Below are 17799 nucleotides of genomic sequence, written 5' to 3'. Positions count from 1 at the left end.
TATTTCCTCACAGCGTTTATCATTTTCTATACTTTTTGCTTCTTCATTTTCTTTATAATGTGTCTTCCCCACGAGAGTGGCAAGTCCATGATGACAGGGAGTTTTGTCTGCTCTGTCCTTGCTCCCTCCCTAGCATCTGACACTGGGCCTGACCTGTATGAGGTGCTCAGTGAATGTATTTTGAATCAATACATGGGCGAGACAGTGAAGGAATGAGGCACCACTGCTCCCAAGGCAAGAGCTGTCCCAGACACAATAGGGTGTAAGTTACAAGGCATAGACTAAAACACCAAACCTGTGTCAAGACTGTGTTGGGCAGGGGTCTAGGAAGAGGAAGACGGTGAGGGCACACTTCTTTTTTTTTTTTTTTTTCTTTCTTCTTTTTTTTTTTTTAATTTTATTTTATTTTATTTTTTTTTATTTCCAGCATAACAGTATTCATTATTTTTGCACCACACCCCGTGCTCCATGCAATCCGTGCCCTCTATAATACCCACCACCTGGTACCCCAACCTCCCACCCCCCGTCCCTTCAAAACCCTCAGATTGTTTTTCAGAGTCCATAGTCTCTCATGGTTCACCTCCCCTTCCAATTTCCCCCAACTCCCTTCTCCACTCTAAGTCCCCATGTCCTCCATGCTATTTGTTATGCTCCACAAATAAGTGAAACCATATGGTAATTGACTCTCTCTGCTTGACTTATTTCACTCAGCATAATCTCTTCCAGTCCCGTCCATGTTGCTACAAAAGTTGGGTATTCATCCTTTCTGATGGAGGCATAATACTCTATCCCCAGGGGTACAGGTCTGTGAATCACCAGGTTTACACACTTCACAGCACTCACCAAAGCACATACCCTCCCCAATGTCCACAATCCCACCCCCTTCTCCCAAACCCCCTCCCCCCAGCAACCCTCAGTTTGTTTTGTGAGATTAAAAGTCACTTATGGTTTGTCTCCCTCCCAATCCCATCTTGTTTCATTTATTCTTCTCCTACCCACTTAAGCCCCCATGTTGCATCACCACTTCCTCATATCAGGGAGATCATATGATAGTTGTCTTTCTCTGATTGACTTATTTTGCTAAGCATGATACGCTCTAGTTCCATCCATGTTGTCGCAAATGGCAAGATTTCATTTCTTTTGATGGCTGCATAGTATTCCATTGTGTATATATACCACATCTTCTTGATCCATTCATCTGTTGATGGACATCTAGGTTCTTTCCATAGTTTGGCTATTGTGGACATTGCTGCTATAAACATTCGGGTGCATGTGCCCCTTTGGATCACTACGTTTGTATCCTTAGGGTAAATACCCAATAGTGCAATTGCTGGGTCATAGGGCAGTTCTATTTTCAACATTTTGAGGAACCTCCATGCTGTTTTCCAGAGTGGCTGCACCAGCTTGCATTCCCACCAACAGTGTAGGAGGGTTCCCCTTTCTCCGCATCCTCGCCAGCATCTGTCATTTCCTGACTTGTTGATTTTAGCCATTCTGACTGGTGTGAGGTGATATCTCATTGTGGTTTTGATTTGTATTTCCCTGATGCCGAGTGATATGGAGCACTTTTTCATGTGTTTGTTGGCCATCTGGATGTCTTCTTTGCAGAAATGTCTGTTCATGTCCTCTGCCCATTTCTTGATTGGATTATTTGTTCTTTGGGTGTTGAGTCTGCTAAGTTCTTTATAGATTCTGGACACTAGTCCTTTATCTGATATGTCATTTGCAAATATCTTCTCCCATTCTGCCAGTTGTCTTTTGATTTTGTTCACTGTTTCCTTTGCTGTGCAAAAGCTTTTGATCTTGATGAAATCCCAATAGTTCATTTTTGCCCTTGCTTCCCTTGCCTTTTGCGTTGTTCCTAGGAAGATGTTGCTGCGGCTATAAAGTACTCATGAAAGAAACTGAGGAAGACACAAAGAAATGGAAAAATGTTCCATGCTCCTGGATTGGAAGAATAAATATTGTGAAAATGTCTATGCTACCTAAAGCAATCTACACATTTAATGCAATTCCTATCAAAGTACCATCCATCTTTTTTAAAGAAATGGAACAAATAATGCTAAAATTTATATGGAACCAGAAAAGACCTCGAATAGCCAAAGGGATATTGAAAAAGAAAGCCAACGTTGGTGGCATCACAATTCCGGACTTCAAGCTCTATTACAAAGCTGTCGTCATCAAGACAGCATGGTACTGGCACAAAAAACAGACACATAGATCAATGGAACAGAATAGAGAGCCCAGAAATAGACCCTCAACTCTATGGTCAACTAATCTTCGACAAAGCAGGAAAGAATGTCCAATGGCAAAAAGACAGCCTCTTCAATAAATGGTGCTGGGAAAATTGGACAGCCACATGCAGAAAAATGAAATTGGACCATTTCCTTACACCACACACAAAAATAGACTCAAAATGGATGAAGGACCTCAATGTGCGAAAGGAATCCATCCAAATCCTTGAGGAGAACACAGGCAGCAACCTCTTTGACCTCTGCCGAGGGCACACTTCTAAGCACATGCTGCAGTTGCTGTCCCAGCCTCCGGGGGACTCTTGATAGTGGTTTGGCACTGCGATTGCCTGCCCTGTCACTCTGGGGCGGCTGAGTGGCTGAGTGTAGAAGGATGAGAGTGGGTGCTCTCCACGCATACAAAAGGAAGAAATGTTCACATTCAGACCACGGTCTGATCTAGTGGGCCCATCAGTGGTTTACTGGTGGACTGCCCCAACTCAGGGAGATGTTTGATGCAGAAGACTCCAGCCAGAAATCCCACCGGCTCAGGGGCCAAAATGAGCCCATTTTTACAGTAGCCAAATTAATTTCCCTTTATCAATATGTATGGGATTTCCAGAAGAACATATGCTGAGAAATGTTCTCCATATCCATTGTCCAGATGTTGGCAAAGTACAAACTAAAAAAGGAAATATTTAAAGTCTTGTGACTCCACAGGTTTTTGCCAAACAAACAAGCTTCTCTTGCTGGAAGCACAACACTGAGCCAAGGCTCTGCGTGGACTGGCCTTAAAAAGAAACTTTGGGCTGTGTTCAAACAAATTTGGAGCAAGCCAAGGACACTGAATTCTCAATTAGAGGGCAGTTATTCACAAACTCGAGGGAACTGAACTTTGATACGAAAAATATCCAAGAGTTGTAGTACTGAATCCTGTACAATCAGCCTACAAATATGAAGCATGAATTATGTGCTTCTATCAGCAAAAGTATGAAGTAGTTGCAGAAAGAACAAACTGGAATATCACCTAATACCCTAAAGGGGGAGGCATTCCCACAGTCTTTAAGGCTGGAAGGCAACTTACACTCTAGCCCAGGTAGAGTGCATCAGTCCCTTCCCTGGACTTGTGAGCTTAGTTGCTCTGAAAGTCGGCCAGTCGTGGTAACATCAGGACATTTGCTATGACTGTTCTCACATCACTCTGACTTCTCAATTCTTCCTTGTGCTCAGTATATAACACTTAACCTCAGGCTCCCTTCATTACTTGTTCTGACTCCCTTCCCTACAAGCACTTGGGCCTCCTTGATTTTGGGGTAAGGAACAAAATCTCCAGAATTTCTGACCTAAGAAATTCTCAGGAGTTGGTCTGATACATCAACTAACAGACAAGAAATTCATAGAAGATAACTGAATCATCACCTGTCTTATTAATGCTAAAAGCAATGTGATGGCACAATCCTTCTGATTCCTAACAGAAAACCTCTATCAACATTAGAAGGGCAGACAAAATAAGTTAGCTTCTTGTTTTTTCTACTTTGTGTATAAGACTATACATATGTGTGTGTGTATACACACACACACACACACACACACACACACACACACCTTCTATAATATTGAGACATTATAACTATCTAGGCAACACATCCTAAAATCTTAGAAAAAACTGCTTGGTCAAAACAGAACCAATGAATGCAAGGCGTATGATCAGATATCCTGAATATAACACTTTAAATGATCCCAAGTATTAACTACATGTATTCTATCTAGTGTCTGTAATAATGTCATTATCGGAGATGAAAATAAAACAATTCTGGGTGGTTAACACGGTATACAATAAAATATTTACAGTTCTTAACATTTGTACTTAAAATAATGGCTTGAGGTCTTCACACAGAATCAAAATTAAACATTTAATAGCTCATTGACCTTAATGTGTATCACTCCTAAAACTGTGGATAAGTGAAAATAGATATTTTACTCAAATTAAATCATAATATTTTTGTAGCTTAAATTTTTTTCTCAAGCTCAATTTGGTAAGAGTGTGGTACTTTACAAGAGTCATTATGAGGCTATCTTAAACTGTAGTCATTGCCCTAAAGAAAATGTTTATGGCCCGACTGGGATAATTATATTCTCCTATTAAATATTACTCCTCCAGGGCTAGTTATTGTTGAGTACAAATGTGCCACTTTATATGCAAATAAAATGTACGGAGATGTGAATAAAACGTTCTGCATCTATCTACTCACAAATCATCTTATTATGATTCATATTAACAGATAGAACTTCTCAAGACGGGAGATGTTAATATCACATACAAGAGGCAATTCTTTCCTTGAACTTCTGCTTTCAAGATAGTTTAGATACAGTTGGAAATATTTGCTTTTCTCACAGTGACAGCAAATTGGGGTTTGCATTCTGAGTTGTATTTTTGATTCTATTTATTTACCTGAAAAAGATCACAAGTAGGCAGAGAGGCAGAGAGAGAAGGAAGCAGGCTTCCCGCTGAGCAGAGAGCCCGATGTGGGGCTCGATCCCAGGACCCCGAGATCATGACCTGAGCTGAAGGCAGCGGCTTAACCCACTGAGCCACCCAGGCGCCCCTGAGTTGTATTTTTGAGTCAAAAGATTTTACAGTCCTGAGATTACTTATTACCAAAATCCAAAACTTAGGGTTTCTTTTTTCTTTCTTTCTTTCTTTCTTTCTTTCTTTCTTTCTTTCTTTCTTTCTATTCTGACCTTGACTTCTCTTCAATCCATTTCATACAATACTCACACATCTGAAAACAAATCAGGATGCCTTGGAGTCTAGTTTCCAAGAAGGTTTCTTAAATCCAACCTAGCAAAGCAGAGAACTTCCACAAACATTGCACAAACGATAGTCATTTTGTGGCCACATATTTGCATTTTCTTTTTTTAAAAATCTGTATTCTTTGAATATGATCTTTGAGCAAGAATGTTATGGTAAAAGCGACAAGCCTGTTTTCGCATTTGAAGGAGCAATATTTTTGTATCTTAAATCCCATCTTAGGTTGGTATCTTGTATTTTTATTAGTCATCTCTCATGGTGCTAGGGAACAACTATTTTTTTTTTTAAGATTTTATTTATTTATTTGACAGAGAGAGAGAGCACAAGCAGGGGGAATGGCAGGCAGAGGGAGAAGCAGACTCCACACTGTGCAGGGAGCCTGATGCAGGACTTGATCCCAGGACTCAGGGATCATGACCTGAGCTGAAGGCAGATGTTTCACTGACTGAGCTGCTAAGGTGCCCCAGGGAACAACTATTTTTAAAAACTGGATGATGCATATTTTGTCCCTATGTGTGCAGAGTTAACAATATAAGATGAATACTGACTATGTAAGGAAGGAACAAAATAGAGCATTTCATCACCATTTTTACCACTTTCCCTGCAGCTCTGCTGTCCATGCCTAGAGCTATCAAAGGAATATGGGAAAGCCAGGTAGCCTGAATGTGAAGACGGAGCTCTGATTTTCTGGCCAATTCACCGAACTCCCAGAGTCGAAGGATCATATAGCTGAACGAGAGCTAAAGGAAAGGACGTAGGGGAAGTCATCTCAGGGCTGAATCACCAGATCAAGACAATACTGCACATTTGGGAATTTAATTACTTCTGTTTCAATTTGGAGAAAGTTCTGTTTCTCGCAGATTAGAAAGTCATTTATCCAGGAGTCAAAACCAAATATTTATACTTCTTGAGAAATACCTAAAATTTTATGATTAAAGTTAGAGTCTGACTATTACACTTTTTAAAATTAGGGCTTAGGGATAACAGGAGATAGCATAAAGTTAGTATTTGCATTAAACTGAATGAGGTAGGGAGACCTTTACTCTATTTTCTAGGAAGTCCGGAAATCTATGTTCATTGTCATCATTTCTTCTCACACGATTCAAGGACACTTGGTGGACAGCTGGAAAATGCCAAGAAACTGAGAGTCCTGATCAACTTGAAAAGCAAGGCCTGCATAAATGGCCTTATGGGACATATCTGCTAGATTGCAATTTCTATAAGGGCAAGGTTCCTGGCTGCCTTGCACATGATTGCCTTGTTCTTGCTCAGAACAGTTCCTGTCACCTCGTAAGCCCTCAAAAATGTTTGACAGAGTGCTCGCTCCGGCAGCACATATATTAAAATTAGAATGATGCAGAGAAGATTCGTGTGGCCCCTGCACTAGGAAGACACATGAATTCGTGACACATTCCATATTAAAAGAAAAGTTTGACAGATAGATGAAGAAATTAGTACATGCTTTTCCACCACTGGATATTATGCTATGTCTTGTCCGTTCTTCCCAAACTATGGTCACCTAACACTTCTTCCTAATACTTGGGCCATACACACACACACACACACACACACACACACACACTTCAGTGAAAATACATTTTTCTTATAGCCTTCAAAATAAAGTAAACTCTTAAGTGTCCATAATCACTTAGATATTCTGCTTCAAAGCAGAGAAATGGACTAAATTTATCCTACAAATGAAAATATTCTATAGTACAGTATTAAATCGATTTAATTAACATTTTAATGTTAACAGGACATAGCTAATATCACCCTCAAAGTAACTGAAGTAATGATCTTCATGGTTAGAGAGGGCACAAATGGGGCCTCAGCTTCTCTTTGCTCCCTGATACTTCAGACAAAGGGGTTCAATCACTGGAAAAGTCTGTGCTTCAAAAATGATCTCTTGGGGCACCTGGGTGGCTCAGTGGGTTAAACCGCTGCCTTCGGCTCAGGTCATGATCTCAGGGTCCTGGGATCGAGCCCCGCATCGGACTCTCTGCTCAGCAGGGAGCCTGCTTCCTCCTTTCTCTCTGCCTGCCTCTCTGCCTGCTTGTGATCTCTCTCTGTCAAATAAATAAATAAAATCTTAAAAAAAAAAAATGACCTCTTGAGCAACCCTTCTGTATTTAGTTTGCTCCCCCCTCAATCTCATTCCACTCTCCAGAATGGAGTTGGCATCTGTCTAAAATGCAAATTGCATTATGTCACTAGCTTGCTCAAAACACTGCAGAAGATCACAAGCAGACAGAGAGGCAGACAGAGAGGGGGAAGCAGGCTCCCCACTGTGCAGAGATCCCGATGAGGTCCTCGATCCCAGGACCCTGAGATCATAACCTGAGCTGAAGGCAGAAGCTTAACCCACTGAACCACCCAGGTGCCACAGCTCCTTTCTTTTTTAAGAGCAACTGTTTTTGGTCATCTGCTTGTCATAAAAGGCCTGACTTGAATACTAACCCTCCTCCAGATCCAAGCCCTCCACTCCTGAACTTAAGCTCCAATCACACCAAAGTGGTAGTTGTTACCTCACTGGAAACATTGCATTAGTTGACACCTCTGGACATTTGCTATACAATTTCTGTAGTGTGGCATGCTGTCCTTCCCTTTCTCAACCTTGGTGACACTTTTTCCCTTTAAGATGCATCAAATCCTTTCTTGGTTACATACATGTCCTTCAGTTACGGTCCATTATAAGCCTGGAGTGTATCTCAGCCTCTGTTCCATTATATTGAAATTGACTAACCACATGTCTGTTTCTGACTCTACATCCTCAATATTCCCATTATACAAACTATGCCAAAGTCATCTTTTGGCTTCTAGCACCCACTGTGAAGTCAGAGTCAGTGGAATTTTTTTTTTTTAAAGATTTTATTTATTCATTTGACAGAGAGAGACACAGTGAGAGAGGGAACACAAGCAGGGGAAGTGGGAGAGAGAGAAGCAGGCTTCCCGCCAAGCAGGGAGCCTGATGCTGGGCTGGATCCCAGGACCCTGGAATCATGACCTGAGCCGAAGACAGACGCTTAACGACTGAGCCACCCAGGTGCCCAGAGTCAGTGGAATTAATATGCACTGCACCAAATTGAGTAAGTAACATCCTCTTGCTCTTCCCCATCAACACTGCCTAATCTTGCAATGCTCTGTTGTGGCCTGGGAGTTTCCAGAACTACCATCCTCTTTTCTTATATAAATTGATTAATTGAGCTACTAATATATAAAGGCGGCAACATTTTATAAATGAACAAAATTAACAAAAATTAACAAAATTAACAAAAGCTGTATTACCGACACTAAACAATTAGTAAATAACGTTATAAGGAGGAGTCAGGTGGGAAATAAAACCAAGTGTGAGTTAACAATGTGAGTTAACACTTGTGAAAAATCATTATTTAGAATAAGAAATATTTGCATGAAAGCATCTCAGTTATGTTTTGTAGTAACTAAACTTGATATTATTTGCATATCTGGAGTGCTTCTATAGCTCTTTTTAAGAGCTTTGAATAATAACTCAAAGCTATTTTAATAAATTCAAAAAATAATTATAAAATCATCTCTCTATGTCAATCTAGTATGCCAATATATTGCCTAGAAAGATTTTCTTACAGTGGTGATAAACCCAGAAAAAAATATAATAGAAATGCTAACATTCCTTTAGCAATGGTGGTTCTAGCTGGGACGTCCTATTATCAATAAATACCGTGGCCCCCAGTCTCCAATTTCCAGACAATGCAGTGACTGAATGAGTATTCTCCAAAGCACAAAGCAGGCAATCTTTTTTGTCCTTTGTGCATTTTTCACATCTTACAACTTCCCCCTTCAATCTTCCTGTGTGCCATCTACCCACACATCCATGTCACTGTATATCACTAGTCTTTACAAGTTCTTCAGAGTATAGTTTTCTTACTGTGTTGAAATTTATGCATAATTATGTGAAGTTGCTATGGAGATTTTGTGTGATTTGTCATGAAGAAATCTGTTGTGTTTGAGATAATTCTCCATACTAATGACTCAGGTATCCATTCTCCTCACTCCCTTACTTTCTCTGGGATTATAACCAACTGCATATATTTGAATATCTATAAGCAAAAGTCATTTTATAAATAACACAACCAGAAAAGTTATTGAATTCACTAAGATGAAGCACTACAGTACAGGCGGACCAATTTCTGATGATTAAGGAAAAACTTCCATTACAGTACTTTTTTGAAAACCAGCAAGATTCCTGCCTGCCTCCTTTAGGAAGAGATCTCACAGAAGTTCTTTTACAATTACACCTCTTAGAATTCTGTCTCTAATTATATGATATATGTTTTGGTTCTATCATCACTTAGAAAATGTAATTTTATTTATTTATTTTTTAAGATTTTATTTATTTGAGAGAGACAGTGCATGTGTGCAAATGACACACACACACACAGAGAGAGAGAGCATGAGCTGTGAGCAAGAAAGGGCAAAGAGAGAGGGAGAAGCAGGCACCCCACTGAGCAGGGAGCCCAACATGGGACTCAATTCCAGGACCCTGGGATTATGACCTGAGCCGAAGGCTGATGCTTAACCGACTGAGCCACCCTGGCATCCAGAAAATGTAATTTCAGAGACAGTGTTAAACTCTTTGTGCCAAATTAAGGACAAATACAGCAAGCTTATTAAAAATCATTTATTTGTCCTTCTTATATGGTTGAAGACATTTCAAGGTGAGAGCCAAGAGTGATACTTATTTTTTGACATTAATCAAAGGTAATTTGGACTAATGACTGGATTTGAACAATAGAAAGTAAACTTCACACCACCCAAAAAGGTCATGATTTTGTCTTTCTTACCTGAACTCCCCACCACCAGCCCCAGACAGAAGTAGTCCTGAAATATCATATCGATTATCATTAGACAACTCACATAAATCCCTCTCCTTGCCTCTAGATTGGCAAAGCTGATTTCAGGATCATGTCTGATCTTTGGAGAGGAGCATTCTTAAGACCTCTAAGGGGGGAGAGAATTTTGATGACTCCATCAGTTTGCTGTCAGGAGAGCACCAACCAGAGGTTAAATACAGAAGTTAGAAAAGTCAAATTTCGCATGAAAGGCAGATTAATTATAGAAACAATTCTGAGTCCACACTTCGTCTGAAAACACACTCAAGTTACTCATTTCCTAAACAACCAGTTCTGGAAAGGATGAATGATCTTCACTCAGGATAATCTAACACCATGGGTACCCAGAGAGAAACCCAGATAGGAGCAGAGATAACAAGGAGACAAGAGGGAGGGACTGAGTGAGATGCTCTGGGACAGGTTCGATCAGAGCCAGTGCTTGTCTGGTCCTTCTAAAGGTAAAACTGGTATTTTGTATAAATCAGGGCTGGTGAATAACCTGTAAATGTCTAAGGCAAAGAAGAGAAAGAAGAGGAAAGAATGGGAGGAAAGTAGAGGAAAAGGTAGACATCAAAGGGGCACCAGCGTGGCTAGGCGCGTTAAGCTCTTACCTCTTGGCTTCAGCTCAGGTCATGGTCTCAGTGGGTTAAGCTCTTACCTCTTGGTTTCAGCTCAGGTCATGGTCTCAGGGTCTTGAGATCAAGCCCCGTGTCCAGCTCTGTGCTCAGCAGGGAGTCTGCTTGAGATTCTCTCTCTCTCCCTCTCTCTCTCTCTGGCCCTCTACTCCCATTTCTCCCTTTCTCTTTCTCTCTCTCATATAAATAAGTAAGTAAATAGATACTTACATAAATAAATAAATCTATCTTTAAAAAAAAAGACATCATGAAACTGCCTACTACCAGACTGTGATAAGGGCAGGGTAAAAAGGAAACCATTAAGCAGCCATGGCAGAGAGGGAGTCTGCACGTCAGTGCTCCCGTAGGAATTAGGTGCCCTAATAAAGACTCCAGATGAGTCAATCACCAGCTGAGTCTGGACAGCAAGGGGCTCCTTTCACTGCACAGGTGGTAATACAGTGAGTCATGTACCTTCTCTCCAGAGTCTGAGGATTGTCCACGTGGGACATGCCAGTTAGTGTCTTTAAAGTGACAGGTGACAGACCATGGGGGATTGTTCTTTGTGCCCCAATTGATTAAAAGGGAGAACTGCTTCCAGACACAGTACAAGAGCACTCATGGAGGAAAATAGGAGATAGCTTTTGTTAAGAATGAGAACAGAGAGTAAATCCAATCCCAAAAGGCTGTTGCATAGAAGATCAAGAAGAGTCAATAAGGAACTCAGTCTCAGAAATCGGAGCTAATAATGCTTTGAGGGTCTTCTCATGGAAGGAAAAAATGACCAGTTCAAAGGGAGAATTCAGCACCCTCTTGCAAATGGTAGGTGCGACATGGCAACGGTCAACCCCAAGCAGTAGACAAGGTCCTATGGTGGTGACCCAAGATTTCTTGCGAGGCTTCAGAGGCAGATGGGCTCCTGTCACATGGCTAAGCAGGGCCCCCATTTCTGGGAGCATGCATCTGAGGTGAGAAGGAGAGCCTCACCCACCACACACCAAAACAAACACCCCACTCTGAATTCTGGTAGAGCGGTGAGAAAAGCAGCAACACTGACAGTGAGATCTCTGGTGGCTTTAAAACTCAGCAAAGAAAATGAAAGAATCTGAGTATGTAAGCAGTCATGTCCAGTTCAAGACTGTCTAGAAGAGGAAAGAGAATCGTTTGAAGAGCAAATGGCTGGAGGTTTAGGAAAAAGTCGGGAGGATTTGGTTGTCTCAGCCAAGAGTCCTTCAGTATAAGAGCAAATAGAGATTCAGGATTTCCTCAGTGTCCAAAATCCTCTTTTTATGGACCCACAAAATTTTAATAATTACCTTTGAACATTTTTATTTCGTTTAGTGGCATAAAAAGGAACGCCAAGCCTATTTTGAATGTATTAATGAAGAACTTCTTATCAAATACCTCCCTGTGGTCCAGAGTCTTGTTTGTACTTTCATTCATGATGGCCTTATTAAAAGCTAATAGATGAATGGATAAAGAAGATGTGAGAATATATATATATATATATATATATATATATGACATGGAATACTATGCAGCCATCAAAAGAAATGAAATCTTGCCATTTGCGACAACATGGATGGAACTAAAGGGTATTATGCTTAGTAAAATAAGTCAATCGGAGAAAGCCAACTATCATATGATTTCCCTGATATGAGGAAGTGGAGATGCAACGTGGGAGGTTTGGGGGGTAGAAAAAGAATAAATGAAACAAGATGGGATTGGGAGGGAGACAAATCATAAGAGACTCTTAATCTCACAAAACAAACTGAGGGTTGCCGAGGGAAGGGGAGTAGGGAGAGGGTGGTGAGGTTATGGACATTGGGGAGGGTATGTACTATGGTGAGTGCTGTGAAGTATGTAAACCTGGCAATTCACAGACCTGTACCCCTGGGGCTAATAATACATCATATGTTTATAAAAAATTTTTTAAAAATTATTTTAAAAAATTAAATTAAAAAAAAAGCTAATATAAAATGAACAGAGGTAGACTTAATGGGATGTTCCTGCCACAAATAAAGGTAAAAACTATGTAGTCACACATGAAACTAACGAACATTATGTAGCTTGAAGGGTAGAATTTAAAAGACAGCTCAGTCATCTTCCATCACTAGACTGTACAAGGCAACCAAATGCCAAAGAAATCAAAGAAGGCCTCAGTCAAGGTACAAGTCTAGTAAGTGTTTCAGCAAAACAGCACCACCTGTCATTCAATTCATGAATTTTATCTGGTTCTGTAATTAAATGAGACCAATGAACAACAAGATGTGTGAAGAGAAAGACAAATGATCAAGGAAGAAAGGAACAAATCTGTAAAAATAGTGTCATAAAGTACAGGCTAAGCCATGGCTTACAAAACCTGGTGAAATTGACAGGGTATCAGGTTATGACTCTCTTTCGAGTCAGATGAGAAGAAGGATACAATTGACTTACTGCTTGAGCAGGTGACATCATGCTAATATAGAAGCTAGGGAGAAAGCGGGTTCATTCAATTCCTGTATCACTTGTCCCTTTGCTATCAACAAATCGAAAAGAAGAGGAAAACATGAAGCCCAAGATAAGTGAAGAGATCCCAAGGGAGATCAGCAAGCTTCTCTGCCTAAATCTAAGTCTCAACAATAAATTACACCCTGGGATAATAAATGGACTTCAGATGGGATGGTGGAGGCATTAAAGGCAATCACTGGGGAGTCATGACAAGTCAGAGAGGGATCTAAATTAAAGGCAGGAAAATGTACTTATTTTTAAGAATATTTCAGATTTTTTTTTTTTTTAAATTTCAAAGTCAAAGTCAAAAGCTGCATTTAGAAACTACGAATCACTCTCTAGGCTGATCCCTCTTCAAAAAAGATCATTTATAGAATGCATTCTTCTAAAAGACGGTGTATGGGGTGCCCGGGTGGCTCAGTGTGTTGAGTGTCCGACTCCTGGTTTTGGCTCAGGTCATGAACTGGGGTTGGTGAGATCAGAGCCCCGAGACTGGCACCCGACTCAGTGGGGAGTCTGCTTGCAGATTCTCTTCCTCTGCCCCTCCACCTGCTGGCATGCACACACACTCTTTCTTAAATAAGTAAATAAGTAAATAAATAAATAAATAAATAAATCTTTTAAAAAAATGAATAAAAGAGGGTGTGTAACAATTAGAAAAGAAATCAATGGTCACAGGGAGTTACAAGGGCTCCCTGAGAACGGTTCCCCTTCACGTCTTCTGAACGATGGCAACAAGACTGAGAGGCAGAGTGAACCTGGATTTCAGCTGAGCATTTAATACATATTGCTTGATGACCAAGAAGCAGGATACAGCGAGAGCGACGAGATAATCATTTCTGGGAAGCGAAGCTGCAGAGGCACATTGCAGGTCCTCTGCTGAAATGATGCAGCAGAACTTCATGAAACGCCTGGGTTTGGAGTCAGAAATCTAAAACTGAGTAACTGCTTCACCTCTGACGGGTGCAAGGGTCCACAAATCTGGGCGCTGCTGGTTCTGTCAGTCCAGCTGCATTGGAATATGGTGGCATGCATCTGTTTACCTGTTGTCTGTGGCTATCGTCTCCCCTTGTTCAGGGGGGAACAGCGTCAACAGATATTGTCCAGCCCCTAAGCTAACATATTTACCATGGAGCCCTTTACTGGGAAAGTCTATCAGCCCCCTGCCAGGTCACACAAGCAAGGATGGAGCATCACCTTGCGACCCTCATTTTCAGCCTCCACATTCGTAGAGAGAGATCGCAGCCAGTGCTGCCAGATGCAGGAAATACCGTATGGAAAAGCTGTTCACGGATTGTAATGTGCTACACATGCAGAAGATACATGCTATTAGGATCGCTCTGCCTGTTCAGTGATTAATAGCCCTGCTTTGCACATTAAAGACTCACCAATCTCCAGCACATAGGAGACTCCCCCCTAATAGTGGATGGGGTTTTATTTAGGTGAATGAATGGATGGATGGACGGCTGCCCGGATGAATGATACTAGTACCTACATTTTATTTGGCAAGGGCGCTGTGCCAAGGAGCTGCTTTGAATACAATAGCTTGTTTTATCCTTGTAACTTGGTGCATTATTTACATTTTATTGCTGAGTAAAGGAAAAGAGATTTGAACAGCAACAACATCAGGAGCAACAGCCAGTATGTATAAAGTGCTTATTAGGTCCCAGCTACTGTGTTAAGTACTTGCTAAATGGGACTTAACTGAATGTTCTCAGGTCTCCCATGAAGCAGGGATTAGCATCAGCAGCAGCAATAGAACCGTCAACAGCATCCTCCCCATCATCATCATTGTCATCATTCCACACTTAAAGAGGAGAAGACAGAGGCCCATCAAAGGTAAGTAATTTCTCAAGGTCAAACATCTGGCAGGTGGCAGAACTCAACTTCGAAACCTCGTCTTCCTGTCTCTAATGCTCTAACCACGATACGCTGGGGCAACTGATTTACAGTAACAAGCCTAAGTTCATAGAGGATAAATGTTGAGTCTTACCAGGATGATTTAAGAATGAACCATTTGAAGTGTCTGAAGGAATCTAGAAGCGGTTCCTATGAACAATGTGTTTTTTTTTTTTTAAAGAATTTATTTATTTATTTGACAGAGAGAGATCACAAGTAGGCAGAGAGGCAGGCAGAGAGAGAGAGAGAGGAGGAAGCAGGCTCCCCGCAGAGCAGAGAGCCCGATGCAGGACTCGATCCCAGGACCCTGAGATCATGACCTGAGCTGAAGGCAGTGGCTTAACCCACTGAGCCACCCAGGCGCCCTGAACAATGTGTTTTTGAAAACCTTTTTATTTTAACTAACTTTGGACTTAGTGAAGAATGGCAGAAATAGTACAGATTTTCCATTATATTCCAGCTGCCCCTGATGTTAACATACTGCATAAATACAGCAGAATGGTAAGAACCAGAAAATTAATATGGGTGCCACACTGTTACCTAAAAATCTTACTCCAGTTTCACCAGTTTTTCCAAGATTGCCGTCCTTGTGTGCCGGATCCCAGCTGGGATCCCACTTTGCCCCTAGTTGCTACCTCTCCTTAGACTCTTCTGGTCAGTAACAGTTCTTTAGCCGTTCCCTGTCTTTCCTGTTTTTGACACTTTGGAATAGTATCAACTAGTCACTTCCTCAGATGTCTCTTAGTTCAGGTTCATCTGACCCTTTTTTTCCCTCGTGACTGGACTACGGCCATCTGTTTTTGGCGACACCCCAGATAAAATGTTGTGTCCTCAGTACATCATACCAGGGGGCTCGTGATGTCAATATGTCTTATCATTTGTTTTAACAAACTAAATCTCAGTAAGTTGACAGACATGCAGCCTAGTTGATAACACACACAGACACACACACACACATGCATGCACAGTAATGCAAATCTCATGACAGTTTCAACATGTCAAGAAATTTTTCAAAACCATGAGCAAAAAAATTGCTTTCGGTCCTACGTTTCTCTCCAGTGGCTAGATTATTAGAATAGGACTGGATTGCCTAGGAGTACCCCAGGTTGACTTCTGCCTCATGGTATCCTTGTTGGCTAGGAAGCATGCTGATGGACAGAGGAATGTTGACTAGACACTGGTGTGTACATCTAAGCCTCAAAGACAAGACAAGCTTAGATCATGCTCCAAATATTCACTCAGTGCCTCAACCTCCTGTCCCACCTGTGAGTCAGGCTTATTGGATGATGGGCCCTAGGCAGAAGAATCTTCCAGAATCCCACCATTATACTTGGCCAAATAACACAATATGTATCTTGATTCTGTATTTTTTAAAATATTATTTATTTATTTATTTGACAGACAGAGATCACAAGTAGGCAGAGAGGCAGGCAGAGAGAGAGGGGGAAGCAAGCTCCCCGCTGAGCAGAGAGCCTGATGTGGGGCTCGATCCCAGGACCCTGGAATCATGACCTGAGCTGAAGGCAGAAGCCTAACCCACTGAGCCACCCAGGCACCCCTTGATTCTGTATTTGAAAAATTCAGTCCAGCTTGTCTGTAAACAGTGATATCAGTAAGAAGAGTAAAGTACATGCTGTCTTCTCCCAAAAGACAGGCTCTTCACCTGAAGGTAAGTTGGAGATAAGTGCTTATTTTATTTGACCGGATGAAAATCATATTCACCAATAAATACCTGATCAAGCAAACATGAACCAAGACTCCTGCTCGTATTTCAGACAAACTGGAATTTTGGTAAAATGCAACCACTCCAAAGGGAAACACAGGCTAGGAAAGGAAGTGCCAGCAGCTGACATCCTGCTTTAAAGATTATTGTCTTCTAGAGTGAGGAGTCATTACTTTAAATAGAACTGATATACTTACTGTTTTTCATACCATGTTTAAAAATATGAAGGCAACATAAAAAAAAAAAGATGGAAAGATACAAGTCCTATGAAGACAAGGGTATAAGTTTATTTTCTCACATCTTTTTCAGTAACACATAGTCAATTTCAAAACTGCAACTGAACGCAAAAAGAGCTCACTGTGGCTCACTGTGAAAATGCTGAAAATCTATCACCCCACTCACACAGGCATAATTATGGGGGCCATAAGTAGACTTCCTTTTTATTTATTGATCTGAATTCTATAAGTTTCCTGCATTTCAACATTTTTTTCTCTCATCATTCTGTTAGATTTATATTGTCTGAAAACTACAGCTTCATTCAATTTGAAATGTGTACATTCTACAATTCAGTCACTGTGAGAAAAAAGCCTTTAATAATTAAAGTAGCATAGGTACACCCTGCTGGCTCTAAATGACTCTGGTGTTATGTTAGCCATCAGTATTTCTACAGAAAACGCCTTATTCAACAAAAAAACAATGTCCTTTTTATTTCACTTATAGACACTTTCCTGATAGCATGCATTTAAAACACATAATAAAAAAATAGAGGGGAGGACACCTGGGTGACTCAGTTAGGTGTCTGCCTTGGGGTCAGATCATGATCCCAGTGTCCTGGGGTCAAGCCCCCCATCAGGCTTCCTACTGGGCAGGGAGGCTGCTTCTCCCACTCCCATTCCCCCTGCTTGTGTTCCCTCTCTGTGTCTCTCTCTGTCAAATAAAAATAAAGAATCTTTAAAAAAAAAATAGAGGGGAAAAAATATCGGTTCATCTTAAAAACACCCACTTAAAAAAACCTGCAGAAGGAGGAAAACTAGGTTAGCAACAATTTTTTATAAGTTTACTTTTTTGCAGTTTTTGATAACCATTTTAAGTACAATGACCATTCTAAGAAACTTTCACTAGAAATTGCTTATCAAGAGTAAAAGAATAAAGAAGATAAAGT

General features: G+C 40.9%; 1 protein-coding gene and 1 non-coding gene across 9 annotated transcripts in view; one reads left to right on the top strand and one right to left on the bottom strand.

The window, feature by feature from the left end:
• Positions 1-17799, bottom strand: part of NCKAP5 (NCK associated protein 5) — a 970240-nt gene that overhangs the window by 674927 nt on the left and 277514 nt on the right. The gene's annotated exons all lie outside the window — the stretch shown is intronic.
• Positions 6360-6466, top strand: LOC116597977. The gene has a single exon (XR_004288890.1). It is a non-coding gene; the product is annotated as a U6 spliceosomal RNA (small nuclear RNA).

Source organism: Mustela erminea, chromosome 8 (assembly GCF_009829155.1).
Source record: "Mustela erminea isolate mMusErm1 chromosome 8, mMusErm1.Pri, whole genome shotgun sequence".
Taxonomy (NCBI): domain Eukaryota; kingdom Metazoa; phylum Chordata; class Mammalia; order Carnivora; family Mustelidae; genus Mustela; species Mustela erminea.
Note: the sequence above shows the minus strand (reverse complement) of the source record. Positions and strands in the feature narration are given on the sequence as shown.